The sequence below is a fragment of the Castor canadensis genome, chromosome 10 (assembly GCF_047511655.1).
Source record: "Castor canadensis chromosome 10, mCasCan1.hap1v2, whole genome shotgun sequence".
NCBI lineage: Eukaryota > Metazoa > Chordata > Mammalia > Rodentia > Castoridae > Castor > Castor canadensis.
The window spans coordinates 102,442,092-102,465,139 of record NC_133395.1 but is presented as its reverse complement, the minus strand read 5'-3'; the positions used below and the strand labels follow the sequence as shown (position 1 = coordinate 102,465,139).

The 23,048-nt window shown below is 39.7% G+C and overlaps 1 protein-coding gene across 13 annotated transcripts in view; it reads right to left on the bottom strand.

The window, feature by feature from the left end:
* Positions 1-23,048, bottom strand: part of Thrb (thyroid hormone receptor beta) — a 407,107-nt gene that overhangs the window by 223,025 nt on the left and 161,034 nt on the right. The window contains exon 1 of one of the 13 annotated variants that reach the window (XM_074043804.1): positions 1,285-23,048. The exons of the other annotated variants lie outside the window; for them this stretch is intronic. The gene's annotated coding sequence lies outside the window, so the exon portion shown is untranslated. The remainder of the gene's footprint in view (positions 1-1,284) is intronic. 13 annotated transcript variants of the gene reach the window in all.

Below are 23,048 nucleotides of genomic sequence, written 5' to 3'. Positions count from 1 at the left end.
CAAAGCAGGTCCTGACTGGGGGTTGGCACCAGTGGGAGAGGGGAGGATACAAGGAAAGGTGGTTAGAGGGTCAATATAGTGGAAATATTCTGTACATATGTATGCAAATGGAAAAATTTTGAAATGTAAATTTCAAAAATGTTGAAAGTATTCCAGGAATGAGGGGTATGGGTGAAAAAGGAGAATGACGGGGGAGCAAATTCAGTTATGATATATGGTAAGAATGTTTGTCAATGTCACAATGTACACCCAGTACAACAATAATAAAAGTAAAGAAAAAAATAATTTGTCCGAGGACGGACAGCTAGAGACAGCACCACCTGCATCCAAAGCCAGAACTTGGTGACACAAAGGTCCAGGAATTTTCTCTACACAATTTATTTAGCTTTGAGTGATGGTGGCAGGGGATGATCACCTTCAGAAAAAACCAGTTCCCTTGTAGCTCTTGCCAAAGTATATGCAAGTTCTCCCTAAGTCAGTCCCATCCCTGAGGCTTCCATGTACTGTTGATTCCTCCCATCTAGTACACACATTCTTTACATGGGCCTCAAAGGGGTCTATGAAATCCCTGGTATTATGTGCCAATTTTACATCCATAATAAATGCATTTTCTGGAGAGTAGATCTATCTTTTTTTTTCCTTTTAATCCAATATTCAAAGGGGTCTCTTTCCCTAATCCTTCCCAAAGGATCAGATCCTTTTCCCTGGGAATGCAGGGTAAGTCAGTGCTTCCCATACTTGGAAAGAGGCACCAGTTCCAGGTTACCTTCCAGGTGACCTTTCTTGGTAACCTGGAACACTGTGGGCCCTCAGCCACTTTAGAATCATTCTTTTGAACATATTCCAGCTTTACTAAAGCCTGCCACTCCAAGGAAGCAGCATGGCATTCCTGGAATGACTACAATTTTCTATTCAGTTATTTGTTCAATATCTTATTTAAGAATAGGAAGGTCATTTATTTTATTTTATTCCTTTTACAAGTCTCCTTAAAATTTTTTAAAGTTTAGAAAATACAGTATTACAGTCCAAATCCTTTTACTATACTTCCTACCTTTGCTCCCCAAGATAAAAGGCTTGGAATCCGGGGGTCATATTTTCTTTGCTTTTCTAACTTCAGGACACATGGGAATTACTAGTCATGTTTGTAGAAACCTGCCTTAGCAAGGATATATCAGAAGTTCAAGAGAACTTGGCCATGAAGCGCCCATGCCCTGCAGATGGACAGGTCTTGACTCACACATTAACTGGAACAAGATCGAGCACCCACAGTAGCTTGACACTCACCTTGCTGTCCTCCAGGCTTTGAAGACCTGCAGATACGCCCATACTCTCACCTGAGTGTCTTCGTACTCCACTTCCAAGTCCAACAGAATGAAGACTTTCTAAGCAAATAAACTGCTGGGAACCCAGAGCCACATCCTGCAGTTACATGGCTACCCCAATTACACACTCTTGAAATGCATCTTAGATGCCCGTGCTGACCGACGCTGGACTGGCGTCATGACTGTGCGGGTTTTGCCAAACAATGCTCCTCCCAGACAAACAGCTCCCAACAGCAGGCTGCTCTCTCCGGCTGGGGATTCCTCACCATGCCTCCAGCCTGCAGCAGGATGGAGAGCAAAGCATGTGGTAACCTAAGCCCTGATGAAATGAGACTCCTGGAGCATCAGGAACCTCTCGCACAGCAACACCTGACACGCTACCTTATCCATGTCCACAGGCTCTGCCACCATTACAACATCCTCTCCCTCCCAGCCCTAGCTCAAGTCCACCCAGCCTAGTAATAATAATAATTGCACTGAGAAATGGTTCTCTCCACTAATTACGCTGCTTATAACCAGTGAGGAGTGAAACACTAATTTGCCTAAAATAAGGCTTTATGGTCTCTGCATATGTGAAGTTTCCATGGGGTGGAAGCCATCAGGATTCAGGACTGATAATTGTCAGGATGAATTTCAGGGGTCTGACTTTTTTTAAAGCGGTTTTCTGAATGCCCCTTCTTTATTGCTAGGATGCCTGGCAATGAATTTAATTTCCTTTATCACCCTCTTCAGAGAACATGTTTCTGCTAGTATGTAAGGTCTGGAGATGTCTGCGTGCCAAGACATTGCTCCTAAATGAAGTCTTACATAAACCCAACAAATTATCTTCAGATACAAGTAATCTCAATGGACTATTGCAGAGCCATGGAAATAACTGCTGGTATATTAACAAAACAAGATCTGGCTGTGCAGACTTCAATATGCCTGAATCACACAGGTATCATGCCAGTAACATTGCACCATAAAATTTTCTTAAGGTAGTGGCATGCTTTATTCTCTCTCATCTTTCCATTCTTTCCTTCACTTCCTTCTTCCCTCCTTCCATTCCCCCTTCTATCCTTTTAGGTAGACATTGTATCCTCTCCTCTTCCTTCCCCTCCCCTCCTCTTCTTTCTTTATCTATCTATGTATCTATCTATGTATCTATCTATCTGTCTGTCTGTCTATCTGTCTATCTATCTATATCTATTTCTTCTTTCTCCTCCCTCTTGTTTCTCCCTTTGTCTGTCCCACCTTCTATAATTTAGAATCTATATTTTGCTCTTAACCCACCTGAAACCTCCAGATTCCAAACATCGTGCATTACATTGCTCATTTTCACCTTCTTTTGAAGAAGTGCAGTGTTACTCAGTCCCCATATTTCTAGAAGGTACTTACACGTGTCTCTTCTACTTAACAGTCCTCAATGAATTCCTATTGGGTACAAGGCACTGTCCTCTGAGCCTAGCATACAACACCCCAATGGCCTGCCCTGCTCTGGTTCTGCACTTGCACTCATGCACAGCAGACTTTCATATCTTGCACTTCCAAGCACACTGACACCTCCCAGACAAGCTTGGCACCACAACACACCAGAGCTGCTGCACCTACTGGCTCCTTTCCAGGAAAGCCTGGGCCTGCCTTTTGAGCCCACATCCTTCCTTCCTTCCTCAGGCAAAGTGAGTTACTTTCCTGCTCTCATGGACACTGCATTGCAAACATTTAATTCTACTGGTCTCCCCAAATAGGTTAAGAGTTCTTGGGGCAAAAGTGTTGCTGACTCACCACCAGGTGGTTGCTCAATGAGTGTGAGCTGAATGAACTTTGTTTCTTTGAGTTTCTCTTGGATGCTTTACAAGTATAAAGAAGCAGTGTAATCTAGTGTTTATGTGTATGACCAGATGGGGCCAAATTGTACCTGTGACTTGGTGCCTCAGTTTCCCTATCTGTAGAATGGAAACAATAAACACTGCTCACCTCTAGGATTAAGTGAGTTACTTTATGTAATGCAGTTAGAACATTGCCTAGAAAATAAAAAGAGACTCATGCTATATGAGTGTTGAATAAAATGGAAGTGAGTCTGACACCCATGGCTGCCTCTGCTGTGCTTGAAGGAGAAGGTTCTAGATGCTATTAGGACTGGCTTGATTGAGATGAACAGATCTTTTGTTAGGAATATGCGTCCACCTCATTCCTCCAGTCAAAACTATAGATGCTAGGGTTGGGCATGGTGGAGTGTGTCTGTAATCCCAGCTACTACAGAGGCAGAGATTGGAAAGACCATGAATGGAAGACAGCCTACGCAAAAAAAAAAAAAAAAAAAAAATTAGTGAGACTCCCATCTTAATAAAAAAGCTAGGCAGAATGGGGCATGCCTACAATCCTGGCTATACAGGAGATAGAGGTAGGAGGATGGTGGTCCAAGGCCAGTCCTGGGCAAAAACTCTGAGATGCTATCTGAAAAATAACTAAAATTAAAAAAAAAGGCTAGGGATGTGATTCAAGTGGTAGAGTGCTGCTTAGCAAGCACAAGGCCCTGAGCTCAAACCCCAGTACTGACAAAAACAAAAAGAAAAAAACCCACAAATGCTAACACCAAGAATAGACCTCCAAGGCAGGGCATGGTGCCACCGGGATCTATAATCCCAGCACTTGGAAGTCTGAGGCAGGAGGATTGTGAGTTGGAGGCCAGGAGGCCAACCTGGGCTACACCGGAAGACCCTGTCTCCAAAAACAAACAAATACACAAAGAGAATCAAAAAACATTCTACAGGAGTGCTAAGAGTGGGCTTATGCCACACTCAAGGTACACATGGGCTACAGTGCTGGGTCTGGGAAACACATGAGGATAAAACCTAGTTAGGAAATACAATTCTTAGGCTGTTATATATGGGAGGATGCACATTGGTTCCAAACTATTTAACACAAAATGTGTTTAATGTCCAGAAAAGAAGTTCAAAAAAAGCCTTAATCTCAAAAGATGAGTAGAAGTTAAAAATTCTGGCCACTGATGGCAATCAAAGACATTCTGGATTTCTTTTGTGTGCAGATCAACCAAAAGGGGATTGTCTGGGCTGAAATTCTGCAAAACATAGCTCCACCTGAGTGTGTGCTCCATGATGGTCCCTGGGTATGCACACACCCTGGGTGTATCCTTTGTGAGTTCCATCCTGCAGAGCCTCATGCTTCAGCCACCCCAGCCATCCTGGAAAAGCCAGAGAGAGGCTCGCCCAGGCAGGGCTGTGCCTCCTGAGATGCCCTCTCTCTCCTGCCTGTAATACTTGCTTGGTTAGCACTTTTCTGGGAAAACCTCCTTGGTCTCTACAAGGACTTTTGCTCTGGGCTTCAAGGCCCCCTAAACATACAAACTTCTCAAAGCACTTATCCTGTATGACAATGACTTGCTCGCTTCCTGTCTCCCTCACTATACTGTGAATCCTTCAAGAAAGGGAGGGACTGTGCCTAGTTACCCATTATTTCTCAATGCTCTCCACAGTGTCAAGTACACAGTAGGTGCTCAATAAATGCTCAGTGGATATTATTGAACAGTCAGACTTCCCTGGGTCTGTAAGGGCAAACTCATTGTGAGGCACCTAAGGTAGCAGCAATTCTGGGTTTCCCTGTGCACTGTTTACCAGGACCATAACCTGGGGATACTGGGAATATGGCTAAGGAATGCTCACATCTGACAAGGCTAGAATGATCTTACAGGAAGAAGGCATAGTTAGGATTCCTTAAAAAGGTTAGTACACGTAGTAGCCTGAGCTGAGTTGAAAAGCTTTTTCGTTAATTTCAACTATGACTCACTTATTTTAGGTGAGAATGCACAGAGAAATTCACTTCAATGCCACAACTGGTGACCACTACTTACCCATCAGGATGAATAAATGTTAAAAGACTGTCATCACCCAGTGTTGGAAAGAATATGGAGTAATAACAGAACTCTCATATGCCACTGGTGGCAATGTAAGTTCATACCACTACTTTGGAAAGCTGTTTGGAAGTTTCTAATACAGTTAAATATGTATCTATCCTATAACCTGCCAAATCTACTCTTAGGTATATAGCCAAGAGACATACATATGACCTTCAAAAGATAGCCCCAAACTGTAAACAATCCAGTTTCCCCTTATTCAACAGGAGAATGAAAAACAAATTGTGGTATATCCATATATCGATACTACTCAGCATTAGAAAAAATATGAAATACTGATTTTTGTACCAATGTATATGACTCTCATAGATGTTACAGTGTTGCAAAAATATCAAGTACAAAAGAGTGTGTATTATCTAATGTTATGATTTTCATCAATAGTGATGAAAGTCAGACCATTGGTCAAACCTAAGGGAAGGGGAGGTGGAGAAAGGGAGGGGCAGGAGGTAACCTTTGAGGATGTTGTGCGTGTTCTACATCTTCTCCTATGTGGTGACATGGTGTACCACTAAGCCTTACAAGTTTTTTCCTTTTTTGGGACAAGTTCTTGCTCTGTAGCCCAGGCTGCCTCAAACCCACGATCTTCATGACTCAGCCTCCCAAGTGCTAGGATTACAGGTGTGCAACACCACATCACGCCACTAAGATTTATAAACTTTAGCACATGCATGGCGTAGCTCACTAAGAAGTTTTAATAACAGATCACTAGGAGTCTAGAGGAGAAGAAACAACATACCCCATCATTCACATACAGCTCCAGGAACACATCCTATACACCTCTTTGGATCAGGGGAAAGGACCATCACTGAACATTGCAGTTGCACTGGCATAGTTGTGGATCAGACCATTATGGTAAACTCAACATGTTGAAACAAAAAAGGACAAGGATGTCCTCAGCTCAGGTGGCCACACCTGCAGTATAACTCACTTTTTGGTATGGGTGAACACCTCAACTGAGCTCTCTCTAGTGTAGGAATTTAACACCAGAGCTCCTCTCCTCATCACATGCCATGAATCGAGTCATTTCCTTGAGGAGATACTCTTAGGAAATCACATCTTAAAACCATAAAATAAGAACCCTCTGAAGAGTGTAAACATGCTAGAATCAGAAGATGGGCAATAAAGTCTTTCTGAAAAGCTTTGCAGAAATGTGAAACCAGAGATGATCAGAAACCTCCAATACCAGCAGCCTGTGTCTGCCACACCTGTGCAACCTAAAGGAAAGATGGCCCAGGAAAATGCATACTCTATTCATCACCAAATAGGGCTTTGGCCCAAAGTCAGGCTGAACCTGATCTGGGGAATTCCCTTTACTCTTCCAGTGCTTCTCAGCTGGATATTATTGCATTTGGGCAAGGCCAAATCTTTGTGTGTAGGCCTGCCCCTCATACTGAATGTCTACAGCTTAGTAGCACCCAGCACACCCATGCTATATTACCAACAAGATGCACGGACACATTTCCAAGATAAGAATCTCTGCAGTGTTCTGACAGAAGATCCTGTCAACATCCTGTTGCCCTAATCTACCCAGAATTAGAATCTAGAATCACTGTTAAATAAAATAGTATTGACAAGTCAACATTAAAAAAATGGAGACTGCTCTTAAAATCTGAGATTTCTATCCCCTTAAGAAGTGTCTCACTCATTACCTGTCCAGCTTTTGCTGGCTTTGAGCTTGCAGTCCTGAAATTGATGTCTATACTGCAGGTAGATCAAATGGCCAGCTACTGTCCATTCAGTCTTGCCAATCGGATTGGGAAAGCAGGAAGCCAGTAAACAGATGAGATCAAGAGCCATCTGTTGAAAACCTAGAACCCAGAACTGCGCTCATCTAAGCCTCAACCCCAGTCCTCCACCCCACCCGCCTCCACAGTCCCCCTGGGGGCTAAGCTTCAGGTATATCTTCTGGCAAATAGAGCTAGGGAAGAAAATCACCAGTAGAAGAAAAGAAATAATCTAAGTTCTCTGAGCCAGGCCAAACAAATGACTCTGTTTGGTTTTATACCCCAAATCCTTAGCTCTCCTACAGGCTTAAGAACTGGTTGTGTTACTATAATGACCTAACAGCATGTCCTTAGAGACTCCATTTTATTCCTATATCCTTTCAGAGAAAGCCTTAGTGCAGCTTTGCTGTTTGGTTTCCAAAGCCCTAGGAAGTATATCCCAAAGAGTGCTATGAAAGGTGAATTTAGGATTTAGGTTTATGGGCAACAAATTAAATAAATTATTGGTAAAATATTTTTTACGGTGATCTTTTGCTTTTGGAAAATGACACTTTTCATTTACAAAAATAATATAAAATTTCCTTTTAAAATAATTTATAAATATCCAAATAGTCAACATTAGAAAAAATGTGAGATTGGCGATAGAATTATGGCAGCTTAGAATGACTTTAATATCACATGGGCTCCTAGAACTTTGTAAATCTCTGAAAGCCTATGTGAGATTGTTTTCTGGGAGGAACCCCACAGTTTTCATCAGATTCCCCTAAAGGAAGCTGACTCCAAAATGTGAGGACAATTGTGCTGGAACCACAGCTGTGTTCCAGCACAGGCTACTGCATGGATATTGAGCACTAGGCACAAGCTAGTTCAAAGTGACATGTGCTGTACATGTACAGGACACATCAGATCTTGAAGACCTAGCATGAAAAAGAAAGTAAAATATTTCATTAGCAATTTTTATGCTGGTTACTTGTAATGGTATTTATACTGATTACTTGTAACTCAATGATATTGAGTTACCTAAAATGTAGTTTTAAGATAAACTTTATTACTTTTCTTTTGTAATGTGATTACTAGAAAACTGCCTATTATCTATGTGACTGGAATATGTGACTTATACGATATATTTAATGGATATATTATAGCACATAGCCAAGTAAAAGAAAATAACCTTAGGAGTCCATGAGAAGTTATAGTTATGAATATATTTTAAAGTTAGAAACTAAAGAAGAATTTGAGAGGAAAAATAAATTTTTATAAAATACTGATTTGGAGAAAAACAATGATACAAGTATAGATTTCACTTTGTTCCTTTCCCTTCATCACTTTAGACAGGAAAATAAACCAGTAGTGGAAGCTCAAGCCCTTTTATCTTTTCAAAGCAAAACTATGTTTCCATAAATTCAAACAGAGATAGAAATCCAACAGTTTTTAAGAAGTTCCTGGGAAAGTGGTAAGGGGAGGGTGATTATAATTTTTTCTAAACATAACCTACATCCAACAAATAGCAGAGTTTATTGTATTTGCCCTTGGCCAGTCCAGATCCTTCTTATTTTATGACTCTCCAAGGTGGGGAGCATAATTAAGGGGATAAAGTCTTGTAGGAACCTCCTGAGTCTTGGGCCGCTTCACATTTTGGGTCTGCAGGGCTGGATTATCACAAACTCTCTTCAGGTTTTCCTTTTGAACTAAAAGCTGTTTGCTTCAGGGAATAGCTGAAAAGGAATATTATTGTGAACATTTTTTTTCTTTTCTGTTATTATCAAGGTTCTGACTCACTTAGAACATTCTACTCAAAGTCATTCCTATTAGAGGAGTTGGAGTCTCTTGTGGCTGAACAATATGTGGGTAGAGCTCCATGCTCATTTTATTACAGTGTCTAATCTTTTACAGAAAAGATCAAAGCCATCAGCTCTATTTCCCCCCACCCCCCAACATCCTGCCATATTCTGCAGCAGAAACGCTGTCTGGGTGTGATTTAATGGGTCACTCTCAGGCTGACAGAGATGGAGAACTCATGGGTGAATTTAACTAGAAGTGCATCTTTCTCAGGAGCATTCCCTTCTTGTTCATTTGTCTCCTACTCTCTCCACTCCTTACTCCCCCATAAATTTTAAAATTTGTGGTCCAGGTTTCCATAAAATGATGTCATCTAGATGAGTCTTAAGTGGCTTACAGATAAAATTAACATCATAGTTTCCTTAATGAATTGACTTGTTCTAACAAACTCAGGCTCCAGGCAACCACACTCCAGGCAACCACCATTCCTAAGCAAAGTTTTTGGATCCTCTTCTCTCTTTGCTTCCTGGGAGTGGCATGTCTACACTTTAAAATGGCAACTGCTTCCCAAGCCAAGCAAGTCAGGAGTTGTGCTAATGGCTTTGTTTTGGTTTGGAAGATTCTTAGGGAAGAATAATCACAAAGTGCAGCCAGTTTTGGGTGGAAGGGCATTCAGCATTGACTCAGGCAGTTCCAATTTTACTGTGCATTAAAAATCAGCATTTCCATGACCAAACCAAATGCAGGAAAGGAGCAAAAGATTACATGACTGATTTGTACCAAGCAAGATGTAATGATGCCAGCCTCTATAGCACATGGCCACGTGGAAGAGTTGTGGGAGTCAGAAGTCTGGGTGAGCATTTGATGATGGAGTCTGGAGTTACTCAGGAAGAAATTGGAGATGCCCATCCACCAAGACACTTGGCCTGTTACTCTGGGTTTTCACCAGAAATAACGGCCACCACTACTGAATGTATGAGTTCTCCCCTGGCCCAAAGGGCTGCACATCTACAATTGGATGGATGCAACCTTGCAATTAGTGAATAGTTTAGTAAAAGAAATCTATGTAGAAGCTAATAAGAAGATCAAATGCTTTAATTTGCATTTGTTTTTCTAGATCTTAGAAGACTTGCAACCGAGTAAAGGAGATTAGCTAGCACCATGTCAGGTAGAAAAGGGTTGGTGATTAACAACTTGGTGGTCACAGAAGTGCCAACTAGATTATCTGGATAGAGCAATTACCTGTCCAAGTCAGACACCACCTCCTTCAGGTCACATGAGAACATATTAAATTGTATTTACTATTTCTTACATTTTATATCACTTACATAAAATACTATCTTCCTCTCTTGTCATTGAGCCATTAAACTCTAAACAAATTGTAAAGCACCCATTTATAAGTTATGTCAGGCTTTGCCATGGTTCTGAGTATTTCTAAAAGACCTATATTGTTTCAAGCCCTTTAGTAAAACAGGAAAAAATGATTTTAGCTTACTATAGAAAACTATATAGTTTTAAATATATGTGAACATGGTGAATCCCTAAATAAAACCAGGTTTTTTTTTTTTAATAAAATCACCTGGAGACCTTGTTGAAGTACAAGTTCTGATGTACCAAATGAAAGTGGGCCCTGAGGTTGAGTTTCCAGGCCATCCAAGTGGCACCATCCAAGGAGCAAAGAAGATCATCCCTAGAAACCCTTCCGTTTCCAGGAGTCTCTAATTCTGTGTGACCAGAAACACCAATAGCTGGCACAAGCTAGGGTAGACTCTCCTCAGGACCTCTATTAGAAGACTCCAAAAGTCTTAGAAAATTGTCTAAATGGAAAGACTTACAAATTAAGTCTGAGAGTCTGCACAAACTATTTTGGAATCTTGTTATATTATCTTACTATCTACTAGTTCTTTCAAATGTATTCTTAGCTACTTTCCTCCCAGAGTATTTGTACAACTGAGCCCCTTGTACATACCAGCTGGATCTTGGATAATGTTAAGTATAAAATGCACATTAAGTTTATTTGGTAGCTTGTTACATAAAGCAGCTATTTTTAAATGGAAAGATTTTGCTAAATTATAAATATTTATTGCTTGATTTATTTGTTCTGTAAATACTAATGCTCCCCAGTAAGGTTTGCTTAGGTAGGACTTATCTCTTCCAATTCATAGCTGATAAGTATTCATGGCAAAAAAAAAAATTATAGATCTTTCCATCACGTGGATTGTTTTCAACTTCAAGTGGGTATGTCTGCTGCCAGGTATTTGATGCTGATATTCAGTCCTTTAATTTGATTCCTTCAACATTCATCCAATTTAATCACTAGATTCTAAACACAAGTCAAAATTAAGCTTATAAGTACTTTTACATATGATTTTTCTACTTCTGTACATGTGTACCAAGTGCTCAATACTGACTGTTGTAGGTGCTGACTGTTGGGGGTGAGAGGTGAATAGATGAAGAATATGGTTGCTCTCACCAGGCTCCACTGAGTGGGGAAGAAAGACCCCAGATTGTGCATTTGCAACAGAAGATGCCCACACTAGAGACATCTGTGAATACAGTATAGAACAGAAGTAGGATGGGGTCATTGCCTCAATGATCATATTGGCCTCTGAGCCCTAATATAGTCTGTACCTTTACACAGTCTAAAATTTAGGGGGTAAATACAAGCATGCATGCCTCAGTAACTTTTTAGCTACTTTTAGAATTTAAATTAATTTACAGCAAGGGCAGAAGGGAGTGACTATCTTTTGTATCAGGCCACATGCCTGACATACCTGGTGTCATTTAATCCCAAGGATTAGAGAGAGTCAAGGTTACCCAGGTAGAATTTGAGCATGCCTTTGTCTCACATCAAAGTCTAAGTGAGTCTTGAGAAATTCTCAACTCTTCATAGGGTTAGTTTCTTTATTTTCTAATAACCAGATAAATAATAACAGCAATGAATACCCACAGCTAATACTTACATTAGTTCTTTATGTGCCAGGCACACACTGTTTTAAGCATTTAACATATATTAACTCATTGAATCGTCACAACTTCACTGAGAGATCATCTCCATACTATGGCTGAGAAAATGGGCAAAGGCAAGTTCACCTGCTCCATCACAGTCCCACAGATAACATGGCAAAATGAGGATCTGAACTTGGGAGATCTAGCCCTGTCATCATTTTGCTGCTCAGTATGGTGTGCGGATAGCATCTCAGGTATCACCGTGGAGCTCTGCTAGGAACACAGGATCTTGGGTACTGCTCTGGACCTCTGGTGTTTGTGTGAGCCATAACACCTGAGAATAATTGCTTTGTGCTACATCTGCTGGTAAAAGACCTCCTCCTTCTACAGTGACTGGAGGCCCATGTTGAAGACTCCTCAATAAAAAGGTTTCATAGATGAAACCCAAGCAGAACAGTTCTACTCTTACGCAGAGCCCTTGCAGATTCATCTCTCCACCTTCAAGCACAATGGGTCAAGTCGCTTTCCAAATAAATGCAGTCACCCTCCTTAGAGGAACTCTACCACTAGTTGTCACAAGATGTCATTTTCCCATCTTTTTTATAATTACTCCTTCTGCTCTAATCTCTTTTCATTGTGAGATACAATACACATACAGAAAATCCCATACACATAAACCTTTTACCTTCCACTTCCATTCTCATTGAACTTTTATGGAGAAAACAGTTACTTTTCATTGACAGCATAGTTATTTCATAAAGTGGCCAGCATTCACAGCTCACAGATTCCATACACACATGAAGTGAGGTCAGGCTTAAAGAGAAAACTAAGAGTTGTGCAATCTGTTGGTTGCTGATCATAACATGCTGGGCTGTCTGTTTTTTACTTCCCATTGTTGGGAATGCTCCTACAATAAGCATACCCTAATCCTCTATTTTTCTGCAAATTGTGTATCATACTACTTAATATTAAGTGGGGGATGCAAACTATGTGCGATAGTATTGTGGAGTCAATGGAAACCTCTGGATGAGATGAATGAATCAGTTCGGCAGGCTATTATGTGGTCAAGGTCTATGCTTCAGACTGTGGACTATACATCTGCTTCCTGCTTCTGGCTTCTGTCTTTCATCCCTTTACAGACAACAATACAAAGCTGCAGAAGAGAAGGAAGCCAAGAACATAGTCTATTAAGAGAATTTGTTAATCATTAATTCCTCATATGGATAATCCACTGGGAAGAAAGCATAAGCTCACTACTAACTGGTGGTCTCTAGATGGTGTCAGATAGGCGGCTCCTCACTACCACCCATTAGCATTGATAATTAATTGTTGGCATGACACGTCAGCCAGGTTAAATGCTTCCACTCAAAGGAAGAAAAAGTGTCGAAAGAAAGTGATCTGTTCCCTTGATTAATTGTTAATGGTTTTTAATGAGCAAAGAATAGTCTTCTTGTCATCTTTTGATGATCTGTCTAAATATGATCACCCTTGCAGGATTTTTCCACCCTAATTAATTTTGACTTTGAAGCTGTGTTACTGTGACAAATGTTTAAAGTAGAAATAAAAAATGTTCAGACATGTGTTAAACAATAATACAGCAACCAACAGTCCAGAAATGAAACCACCCATGCCTACAACACAACAGTGACAACATTTAACAGAAAACCTGCTAAGTAATAGAAACAGATTTTTGGATTAATCACACTTCCCTTCCCTTTCTTGTCTTCTATAAAGGCCAAACGCTGCTGTTCTGGGCTTGATACAGATTCTAATCTCCTCAGTAAAAAGGTTTCATAGATGACGAAATCTACCACGTCCCTTTCTCTTAACACCCTAAATACGCAATATCTGCCCCATTCATTTGGATTTGTCAAACATACAAACTAACAATGAATAATTAGAACTATTTTTTACCTTTTTTGTGTGTATATAAATCTTGATTACCCCAAGCTAATTCCAGCTTTCTTCAGGAAGTATAATTGGTTATACTTTATACACTTCCTATTGGCATAGCATAGTGTTTTTTTCCTAGAGAAACACTTAAGAAATATTTATTTGACAACATGTTTTCCAAAGGGAGCTGGTTACTAGCTGCTGTATCTATTATTAACAAGAAGTCAAATCACAAACCAGAAATTGTTAGCTTTGGTATGGTCTCCTCATATTTCTAGAAAAAGCTGGGCAATCATTAATGTGTCTTCTTAGATGACTGCCATTAAGGATGTTCATGAAGTAAGTCAACACAACACAGGAGTCAGTAATTATAAAAATACACATTTAATATAAACTAGGTAATTAGACCAATTTTGGAAAGAAATGAACCTTTTTTACAAAACCTTTTTTTTTTCAAAGTAAATCTACAGAACCTCTCCTTATTACCCCACTTTTAATGGATGTATTTAGTAATTAAGATATTTGAATTTTGCTTCTGTTTCTACCAAAGACTGCTATAAGACTGCAAATACTAAAGGCATAGGTTTAAAATATTCATCAGACTAATTGGACAATATTGTGTGAATTTCAGATAGGATTTTTAGGAAGTAGCCTATAAATTAATGGGGGGAGGATGGAAGAGTTTAAAATGAGAAAAAATGGGCAGTTTTGGAAGAAATATTTAGTTAGAGCCTTATCTTACATTATACACCCTCATGAATGCCATATAGTTTAAAGAGAAATTATTTTTAGGGAACATTTTTTAAAACAAGAAAATTATGTTGAATATTTAAGAAATCTCTAAGTGGGGGAAATATTTAAGTATGAGAACAATGGAAGAAATCACATAAGAAAATCAGAAAAATTTATCTGGATTAACTTTTAAAACTCTAAAGCAATAATGTACCAGGCATCTCCTATTCAAGGCATAATTCTAGGTACTCAGGATATGTCTGTAAAGAAACAGGCAAAGGTTCCTGCTTCCCTGCTATCAACAGAGCCTAGCAACAAAGCTGGGCACAGTGGTATGCAACTTAGTCCCAGCTACTTGGGAGGCTAAGGCAGAAAGATCACTTGAAGCCAGTAGTTCAAGTCAAGACTGGGCAACATAGTGAGATCCCACCTCAATGAGAGAGGAACAAAATAAATCCCTCATATGTGAATGTGAAAAGGTGAAATAGGTTATGGGCAAAAGAAAGGGAGAGTAAAGAGGGGATGCAAGATTGCCAAGAGCTATGTTTGATGGGAGGTTGAAGCATTAAACAGGAAGGTCAGAGCAGATCTCAATGACAGGAGACAATCTGAATTATGTCTTATAAGGGGTGAAGGAGTGAGCCCAGTAGGTTCTTTGGGGGGAATACTTGAGAGCATTCTGGGCAGAGAGAACAGTGATCTAAGGCTAGAACAAAGACAAATTAGAAATTGGAAATATATGTTTGCAATGAATAAGATGGGAAAGAGATAATACCCTTAGCAGAGAAAAAAATGAGTTCTTGAAAATCATGATTTGATAGGCTGGGTACAGATAATACTTGGATAAAGGTATACAAAAAGTGAGATATATCCAGTCCTACAAGTAAACAGGAAAATACACATGAAAGTGACTTTACTATCAGGATATCCAATTTGTGAAGACTAAATAATATTGATGATGCTGCAATAAGGAAAGTGTTCTTTCATACTACTCATGGAAGCATGAAACTCAGTCTTTTGTAAGACAAGTTGACTGTATCAATCAACAGCCTTTATTTTAGAAATACCTCTTACAGAAATGATCAGGAACTAAGACAAAATTTATGTGTAAGTATATTTACTCCGGCATTATTTATAACTATAAATATAAATGATCAATATCTAGATATTACCTGAAATGGTGTCTCTAGCCTAGGATACATCTGTATTTGATGCCCCAACATGAATGTTCTGTAAATACCTCAAACTCTGAATGGTCAAAGCCATTCTCACCTTCTCCAGTTGCTATGGCAGCCCTAGAATATCCTCTTCCCTTCTCCCACTCTTCGTCTTTCCTAGATCAGTGAATGGCACCAACATATACATAGTGCTTAAGACCCAAGCCAAGGAGTCAACTTTGATGGCTTCTCATTGCTTCCTGAATTCTATCAATTCTTGCTTCCTGCATTCTCAATCCCTGTGTTTTCTCAATTCTAATTCTATTATATTTCTGGAATCCACCTTGTCTTCTCCACTCACACTGGAACTTCCTAAATTCAACACTCACCATTTTACATGTAAGCTAATGAGTACCTTCTTTCCTGGCCACTGTGGCCAAACTTACCTCCAATCCATCTATCACATCCTTGCCATAAGACTCTTTCTAAAATATAAACCTGGATCAAATCCTTTCTTTCTTTAATTTTTAAATGGCTTCCCACTTCTTTCAGATTAAAAGTCAAGCACTTTAAACAGACTTTCATGGCTGACACGGATGGCTAGCTCTCTTGTCCAGGGAGCCTGAATTCTTTATCCCATCTAGAACAGCTTTATTATAAATTACATATCACGCTTCTGTGTCTTTGTATGCGCTATCTATTTCTTTTGCCTGCCTCCATCCTCAGTGTTCCCCAGGTAACTTCACTACATCTTACCAGACTCAAAAGAGGTATCCTGTACTCTAGGAAGCATTGCCTGACTCTCACCCCTAACTTGCATTTGGGCTTGGAAGTCCTGCTCATCTCACAAAGAACAAAGGATATATATATACCATAGTATATATTGTTCTGTTGTACAAACACTGGTTTGTTTCTTTGGCTCCCAGGCCTACCACATCTGGCCAAGCTGCGGTGTTCCAGTAGGCACCAATCACAGTGTCCAACCAGCTCTGCTGTATGGGGAAGTCCTGCTTCCTTTCTACCACTGAGAGCATCTTCATATCTCCACAAAGAATACCTGGCTGACTTCAAGTGCTGGAGTAGACACATAGTTTCAATGCAAACACTGGTTTAATGAATGAAAAAGTGAGGAAATTAGCCAAACTCTGGTTTCTTTGAAGAACAATTCTCTAAGACAAAGTGTGGCTCATGGACCTGCAACATCTATCTTATTGGGAAACTTGTTAAAATGCAGATTCTCAGCCCCACCCCAGACCTACTGAATCAGAAACTGTGGATGTGGAACCTTGGAAAGTATTTCAACAAGCCCTCGGGATGATTCTAACGCATGCCTCATTTTGAGAAACACTGCTCAAAATTAAAGCAATGATTTCATTGGAAGACTCATAGAATAATGCCTAGAAAAGCATTTGCTGAATTTTTAAAATTCAAATTATTAAACAAGCTATAGTTTTAATGTATACGTAAAACAATATTACAGATACCCACATGCCCACAATTCATTTTTGCTGTATTTGCTTCATCTCCCAATAAGAAATAAAACAAAATGACCACTAATGACCTCCCTTTTTCCTCTCTCCCTTCTCCCACCACACTAACTGCTATTTCACAGTTGGTGTGTGTTTTCCCATGCATGTTTTCATACTTTTACTACATAAGCATATAGGCTTATCTTTAATGAGAGATTTTGTCCAGAATGATACAGCAGAGATCACAACACAATAGTCCTGCAAAACGCAGTTCCATGGGGTTAAACTCAGAAAGCCAACTTAGATTTATTCATTTGTAACTGATTATAAAAGCGTAAATGAAAATAGTTTGCGCCTTGCAGCCAATAGCATCAAATATGCAGCTTGTACTGAAAAACTTGTTCATTTTTTCATGGTCCTGTGGATCACACACACAAGAAAGTGGGTTTATGTGGGTACTTCATGTATTATGGGTATGAGATGCCCCAAAATAGCCATGAAGGAGGCTCTGAATCTGTCCTGTCAACAACGTACCTGGGCTTCAATTCCTCAACTGTTAATGGCAAGACATTACCTGCCATGCTCTAACTTAATAAAAGGGATATGATGATACTTTGGGAATTAAATTCTTTGTTATTTGGGAGAAAGCCTGCAATAAAAAGTTTATGAAAATATGGTTACTGAACTCATTCATCTGTTCCTGCAAAAATGAAATGAGAGAAAGAAAGAAGGAAGGAAGGAAGAAAAGAAAGAAGGAAGGGAGGGAAGAAAGAAAAGGAAAGAAGAGAAGGAAGGAAAGGAAGAGAAGGAAGGAGAAAGAAAGAAAAATATTAGCAATCATTTTCTCCCCTATCCTGACTTGTCCCACTTCCTCCAGCTTGGCCTCTTTTTATTTATATTTTTAGAGTATATTAATTGTATTAAAGGGTTTCCTTTAAACCCTTGTGCATACAATGTGCTTTGATCAAATTCACCCTCTCTATTATTCTCTCTTATACCCCTTCCTCCCCTCTTTAAATATTTTAATGGATTTCATTATTCTATTTTCATACATGTGTACAGCTTGATTTCTTATTAGGACTTCTTATCTTTATAACTCCTCCTTCTTGTATTCCCTTTTAAAGTCTATAATTTTGCCTCCTTTATTGCTTTCCTTTCTTTTTCTAGGGATATTGAAATTTGAAAATCATTGCTATAGGTGGAGTCCTAGATAATATCTGTCATTTTTGTTGTATGTGCATGCATATTTATCTGTGTGTAATTTATATATTACTGATAGATTGCAGAATGCTAATTCAAATCCTGCCAAGTTTTTGCATAGAAATATATATGCAACTTTTTTGTTAATCCAGATTTCTTTCCCAGAAGCTTAGCTGATGTCTTTCCTGGGTTGCCCTTGATATAAACACATACATAAATAAGTATATATAAGCCTGTGCATATGTCCATGTGTGTTTACACATAGCTGTGAATTGCACAGCTAACTGCCCATTCATCACAAATTGTATTATATATACTCAACATCTCCCTGATGCCACTTCACTAATATAAACCTTGTCGCCACAAACTAGAGTTCTCAAAACTGACTTTTGCTGTTTTTCTTTCTCTCCAAAATGTACTAAGCTGTAAGATCAGCCTCTCTAATCTCTCCCCTGATCACCTTGCTCCAGGAGAAGAGCCTCCAGGAGCTGCTAATTGGGACCACGGCTGATACGGGCCTCCACAATAGTCCCACACAACAAATTCTACTTTCATTCTGAGTGCCAAAGTGCCCAGCTACACTTTCCAGATTTCTTTGTAACCACAAGTAAATGGATGAGAATATAGGAAGGTGTTAGGTGGGGATTCTGGTAAGGCTCCTAAAGTGGAAAAATATGGCTGACAATGGCTGCCTTTTACTCCCATCACCCATCTCTCTTGTTCCCTAAAATTTATATGGGAAGGAGGGAGGAAGGAAGGAAGGAAGAAACTTCCACAATGTTGGCTCTGGAACAATCACTTGTCCAGAGTCATAAATGATGGAGAAGACATATAATTTCTGTCTTGGTATTTTCCACTGGGTTAAGCCAATTCTTAATGACTTGAAACAACACCTCTCAATGAAATTGCAAAAAAGCAAATTCTGTTCAAACTCCTACATTATGTAATTTCATTTCTGCTTTCATGCACATTAAACTAAACTGGGTGGAGAAAACTCTCCTGCTAAATTAAATTTGGTTTGATTAGGAAATCTGCGTCACGTGCAGACAAAGAAAGCATGGTATGTGTGGGTTAAAAAATGTTCTGGTTATTTTAAAAAATTTGTTTTACAGATGACTCAGTTTTACCATGGCTTAGTTAGTGGACTAAATTTGTGTTAATGTGGATCTGTGTTGGGGGAGAATGAGGCTTCTGCCCTTTGTTGGGAAATCACTCAAGGAGTAGACAGTTTGTTCTTTCTGAAGAAAAGTAATACAACCTCAAAGGCTGGAACATTTGAGAATCTTCACATCCTTCCTGCTCTGGCTCTACATGATCCTTTCTTGCCATTTCCCAACACTGTCATCATTTCCTTTTCAAAAACATTTTCCTTGTTCTTCTGAGCCCCAGTTTTCTCAACAAGCTCTAAAGGGCAGACCTGGCCCCTGAGTCCAAGTCTTATCTTCTCTGGCCTATGTTCTTAGCTGTATTTCAACCAAAATAATTATCTCCCATTTTACTGCCTGACCTCTTGAACAAACAAATGGAAAAAATTTAAATAGGGTTGTTTCAAAGTGTTTCGGGTCAAGGAAGGTACTTGTTAGAGGATCAAATGTTTTGTGGCAAGGATATAGGGCCCAGGGCAATTATTTGATAGCACTTGATAGCTGCCAAAAGCAAAAGACTGAATATATGCATAGCCTGGTTTATAGGTATCACAGAGGCCTATCTATCAACCTTAGTGACCAAAGTTCTAGTCTGCTAAGGCAAATGAGAGGAATCTTGCATTTTATAGGTCATTGAAAAAGCATTCAAATGTGTAGGAGTAAAAGATGAAAAAAATTATGAAGAATTTCCCTTTATTAACGGTATGTGTCAAAGGAATACATGACAAAATGAGATTTATGTCTGGAAAACAGAGTAGTGAACAATATACAATTGCATATTAAAGACCAATATCTTCTGGGACTCTTGAAGGCTTGGCCTCATTACAGGGTCTCATTTTTCTGGCAAGGATCAATGTGACATTGATCCTTGTGAATGGAGGGCTAATAATGACCATTTACCTGCTCAGTACCTCCAGAGGGCCCTGGTCCTATTATTCCTCAATTTCACAGGGTTCTAACTTTTCTCTATTTCACAATATTTGGATTGGGTCAAAATTCTAGAAAGAAGGCTCAGGAGGACCATGACACTAAGACTATCCACCAATGCCCCATTCTAGCTTAAAGCAGCCAATGAACAGTCATCACTCCTGTTCCCTAATGGCAGTTGGAGTTACTTCTTTAGAGGAGAGAATGAGACTTCTTTAGAGGAGTGAAGGGCCCTTGGAAACCTCCATTATGACCTCCCTATGACCTTAAAGGGTAGAAAGAAGGAAAGGCAGGACTGACAGTATGAGAATCAGAACCAACCAATCAGAACATTGCAGGAACAGCTAACCAAAATGCTGCTTTCTACACACCTAAGTAGCATAGAGATTAAGCAATGCCTTGGGGAGAATGGAAAAAAAACCTCAGATCATGTCATTTCTGGGGCACCCTCTCTAGGCGCACCCCCCACTCGCCAACTCTGGGGCTCTACTCTCCCATTTTACTCTTTTTCTATCTCAATAAACTCATTTTACACTTAAAAAAAAAAAAGACTATCCATAACTCTTTGGCTGAGTCTGGATCAGTGGGATCCTGCAGAACAGTCTAGACCTGGACTCATGACTATCTGAACAGTGTGGGAAGTAAAACTCAGTGTGCTTAAAGGAGTGTCATTCCACACCATCTGGTTGAGTAAGGAAATAACATGCACCAGAATGGGGATGTAGTGTAGGTCATGGTTGTCACATGTTTTTCACTGATGGAATTTTATATAGGTGGGCTCTGGTAGAGAAGCCAAATATCTAAACAGATAAAAGACAAGCTTCATCTTGAGTGAGTGACCCAGATCAACCTCACCCAGTAGCACCCATCCAAACAGAGATTTTAAAAGGGCTTCCCAGAGCCCCTAAAATTCACAGGACCCCAATATTGAAAATGGTGCCTCTCAAAGATTTGTGGCCCTCAGTCTATGACACCATAGGAGGGCAGTGATTCTTGCCTTCCATGGCCAGTGAAATCAATGGTTATACTCCAGCCTCCATGTGGCACACTGAGCCATGTGACAGCTGGAAAACTCAAGGGTATTCACTGCTTCCACTGCATGTAGTTCTCTGAGAATCTTTGGTTGGTGACTATGGAACAAAGAAAGTCTAGGAAGAACACATGGTCTCAAATCTTCAGAAGCTCTTTATAGTGACCTTAGCCCAGATTCAATAAATAGCCCATGTAGCTTCAAGAAAGTTGGTCAGATTCAAATAGCTTGCTATAGTGTTTTCAGTCATGAAATGCCAAATTCATGTTTGCATTATTTTCTCTCTCTTTTTTTTATTGTTAATGGAAGTATAATTTACATAGAGTAAAATGTACAGATGAGTTTTGAAAAACGCCATGTAGCCCACACTTCTATAAATAACACTTCCATCATTCTAGAAAATTCCCTCATGTTCCTGGCCCATCAATCCCCTCTTCTCTCCGAGGTAATGATTATTTTGATTCCTATCAGTATGGATTAATTATGTGTGTTTTTAGAACAGTATAGAAATGGATTAACAGACCCAAACATGGGTCTAATGCCTCATGTTTTGATCATCTATAGAAACCTTTCTTTGCCTTCCTTCTCTGTAAATGGAGGGGACTGCCCTGCAAGAATGTTCACAGGCATTCTGATGTATCCCAGGTTTGTGGGTAGGGGTGGAGAACTTCAGAAGTCACCTTAATTGGGGGTGGGGTGAAGAGGAGGCTAAGGAGTAGAGTTTGAGGCTACCTTTCTCATCTTCAAGGAAAATAGCTGTCCTTTTCTGTGCTTTACAAAATAGTGCCCACTGTAAGATTTTGCTAGGGAAAAGAGAATTATTCATTCTATTTATTCATACATAATATTTTATATTATATACACATATATATATGTTAAAGAATGATAGGCCTCAAAGATTCTTAGTGATCCACTTTCTGTAAACATTTTATAAATTACCAATATTTCTTATATCAGCTCTGTGACTGGTCCACTGGAGGGAGGGCTTGAAGAATGAGGCAGACAGACTGGGGGCCCTCAAGGGAGGGCCTGGGCACCGAGCACTGTAATATTAGTACTAGCTACAATCAGATAGCACCAACCCAACAGAGACACCTAGACAATAAGCCAGAGGCCATGGGCAAGGGGAGGCACAAAGACAGCATTGAAAAGGCCCAACTCCTGCAGCCAGTGAGCGTTTCTATAGACTCCACCAGACCCTGGCCAAGCCTGAATACTACCCCAGTGCCAGAAGGCCATTTTTTCTTCATGGTGAGCTTTTAAACTGCTAAAAATAATAAACACAGAAAGGAAAGTGCTGACACAACCTTAAATGCAGAGACAAACTGAAACTGTTGTTCTAATAATGAAAACAAACTGGGTTCCAAATTATAACCCAGTGTTCCAAACAAGCTGCCTCCAGACGAGGGGGGGAGGTGCCAAGGATTTATCAGTAATGAAAGGGGATCTTCCCTGCGCGGGTGCTTGTGCCCTCTCTGGCTGCATATCTAATTCTTAGCACTTTTTTAGCATTCAAGGAAAAGATACATGGCACAGGACTGCTGGATCTTCCTGGAGCACAATTTTCCTACATAACAAGTGAAAAATGGTCTCTTTCCTCTCAGTGGATGATGATTGCTTTTCTTCTCATTCATTTCCTCTGGTTGTTTTTAGCCCACTTAATGCTTTGCTTTTCTTCTGAATTTCTACACAGTTCAAAACTATGTTAAATCACCAAAACAGCAATGGGCTATAGACAATTCCTATGATGCTAAAAAGTGTCAATTAGTAGCAAAAATCACAAGATTGCAAACAGGCAAGTCAAGCCT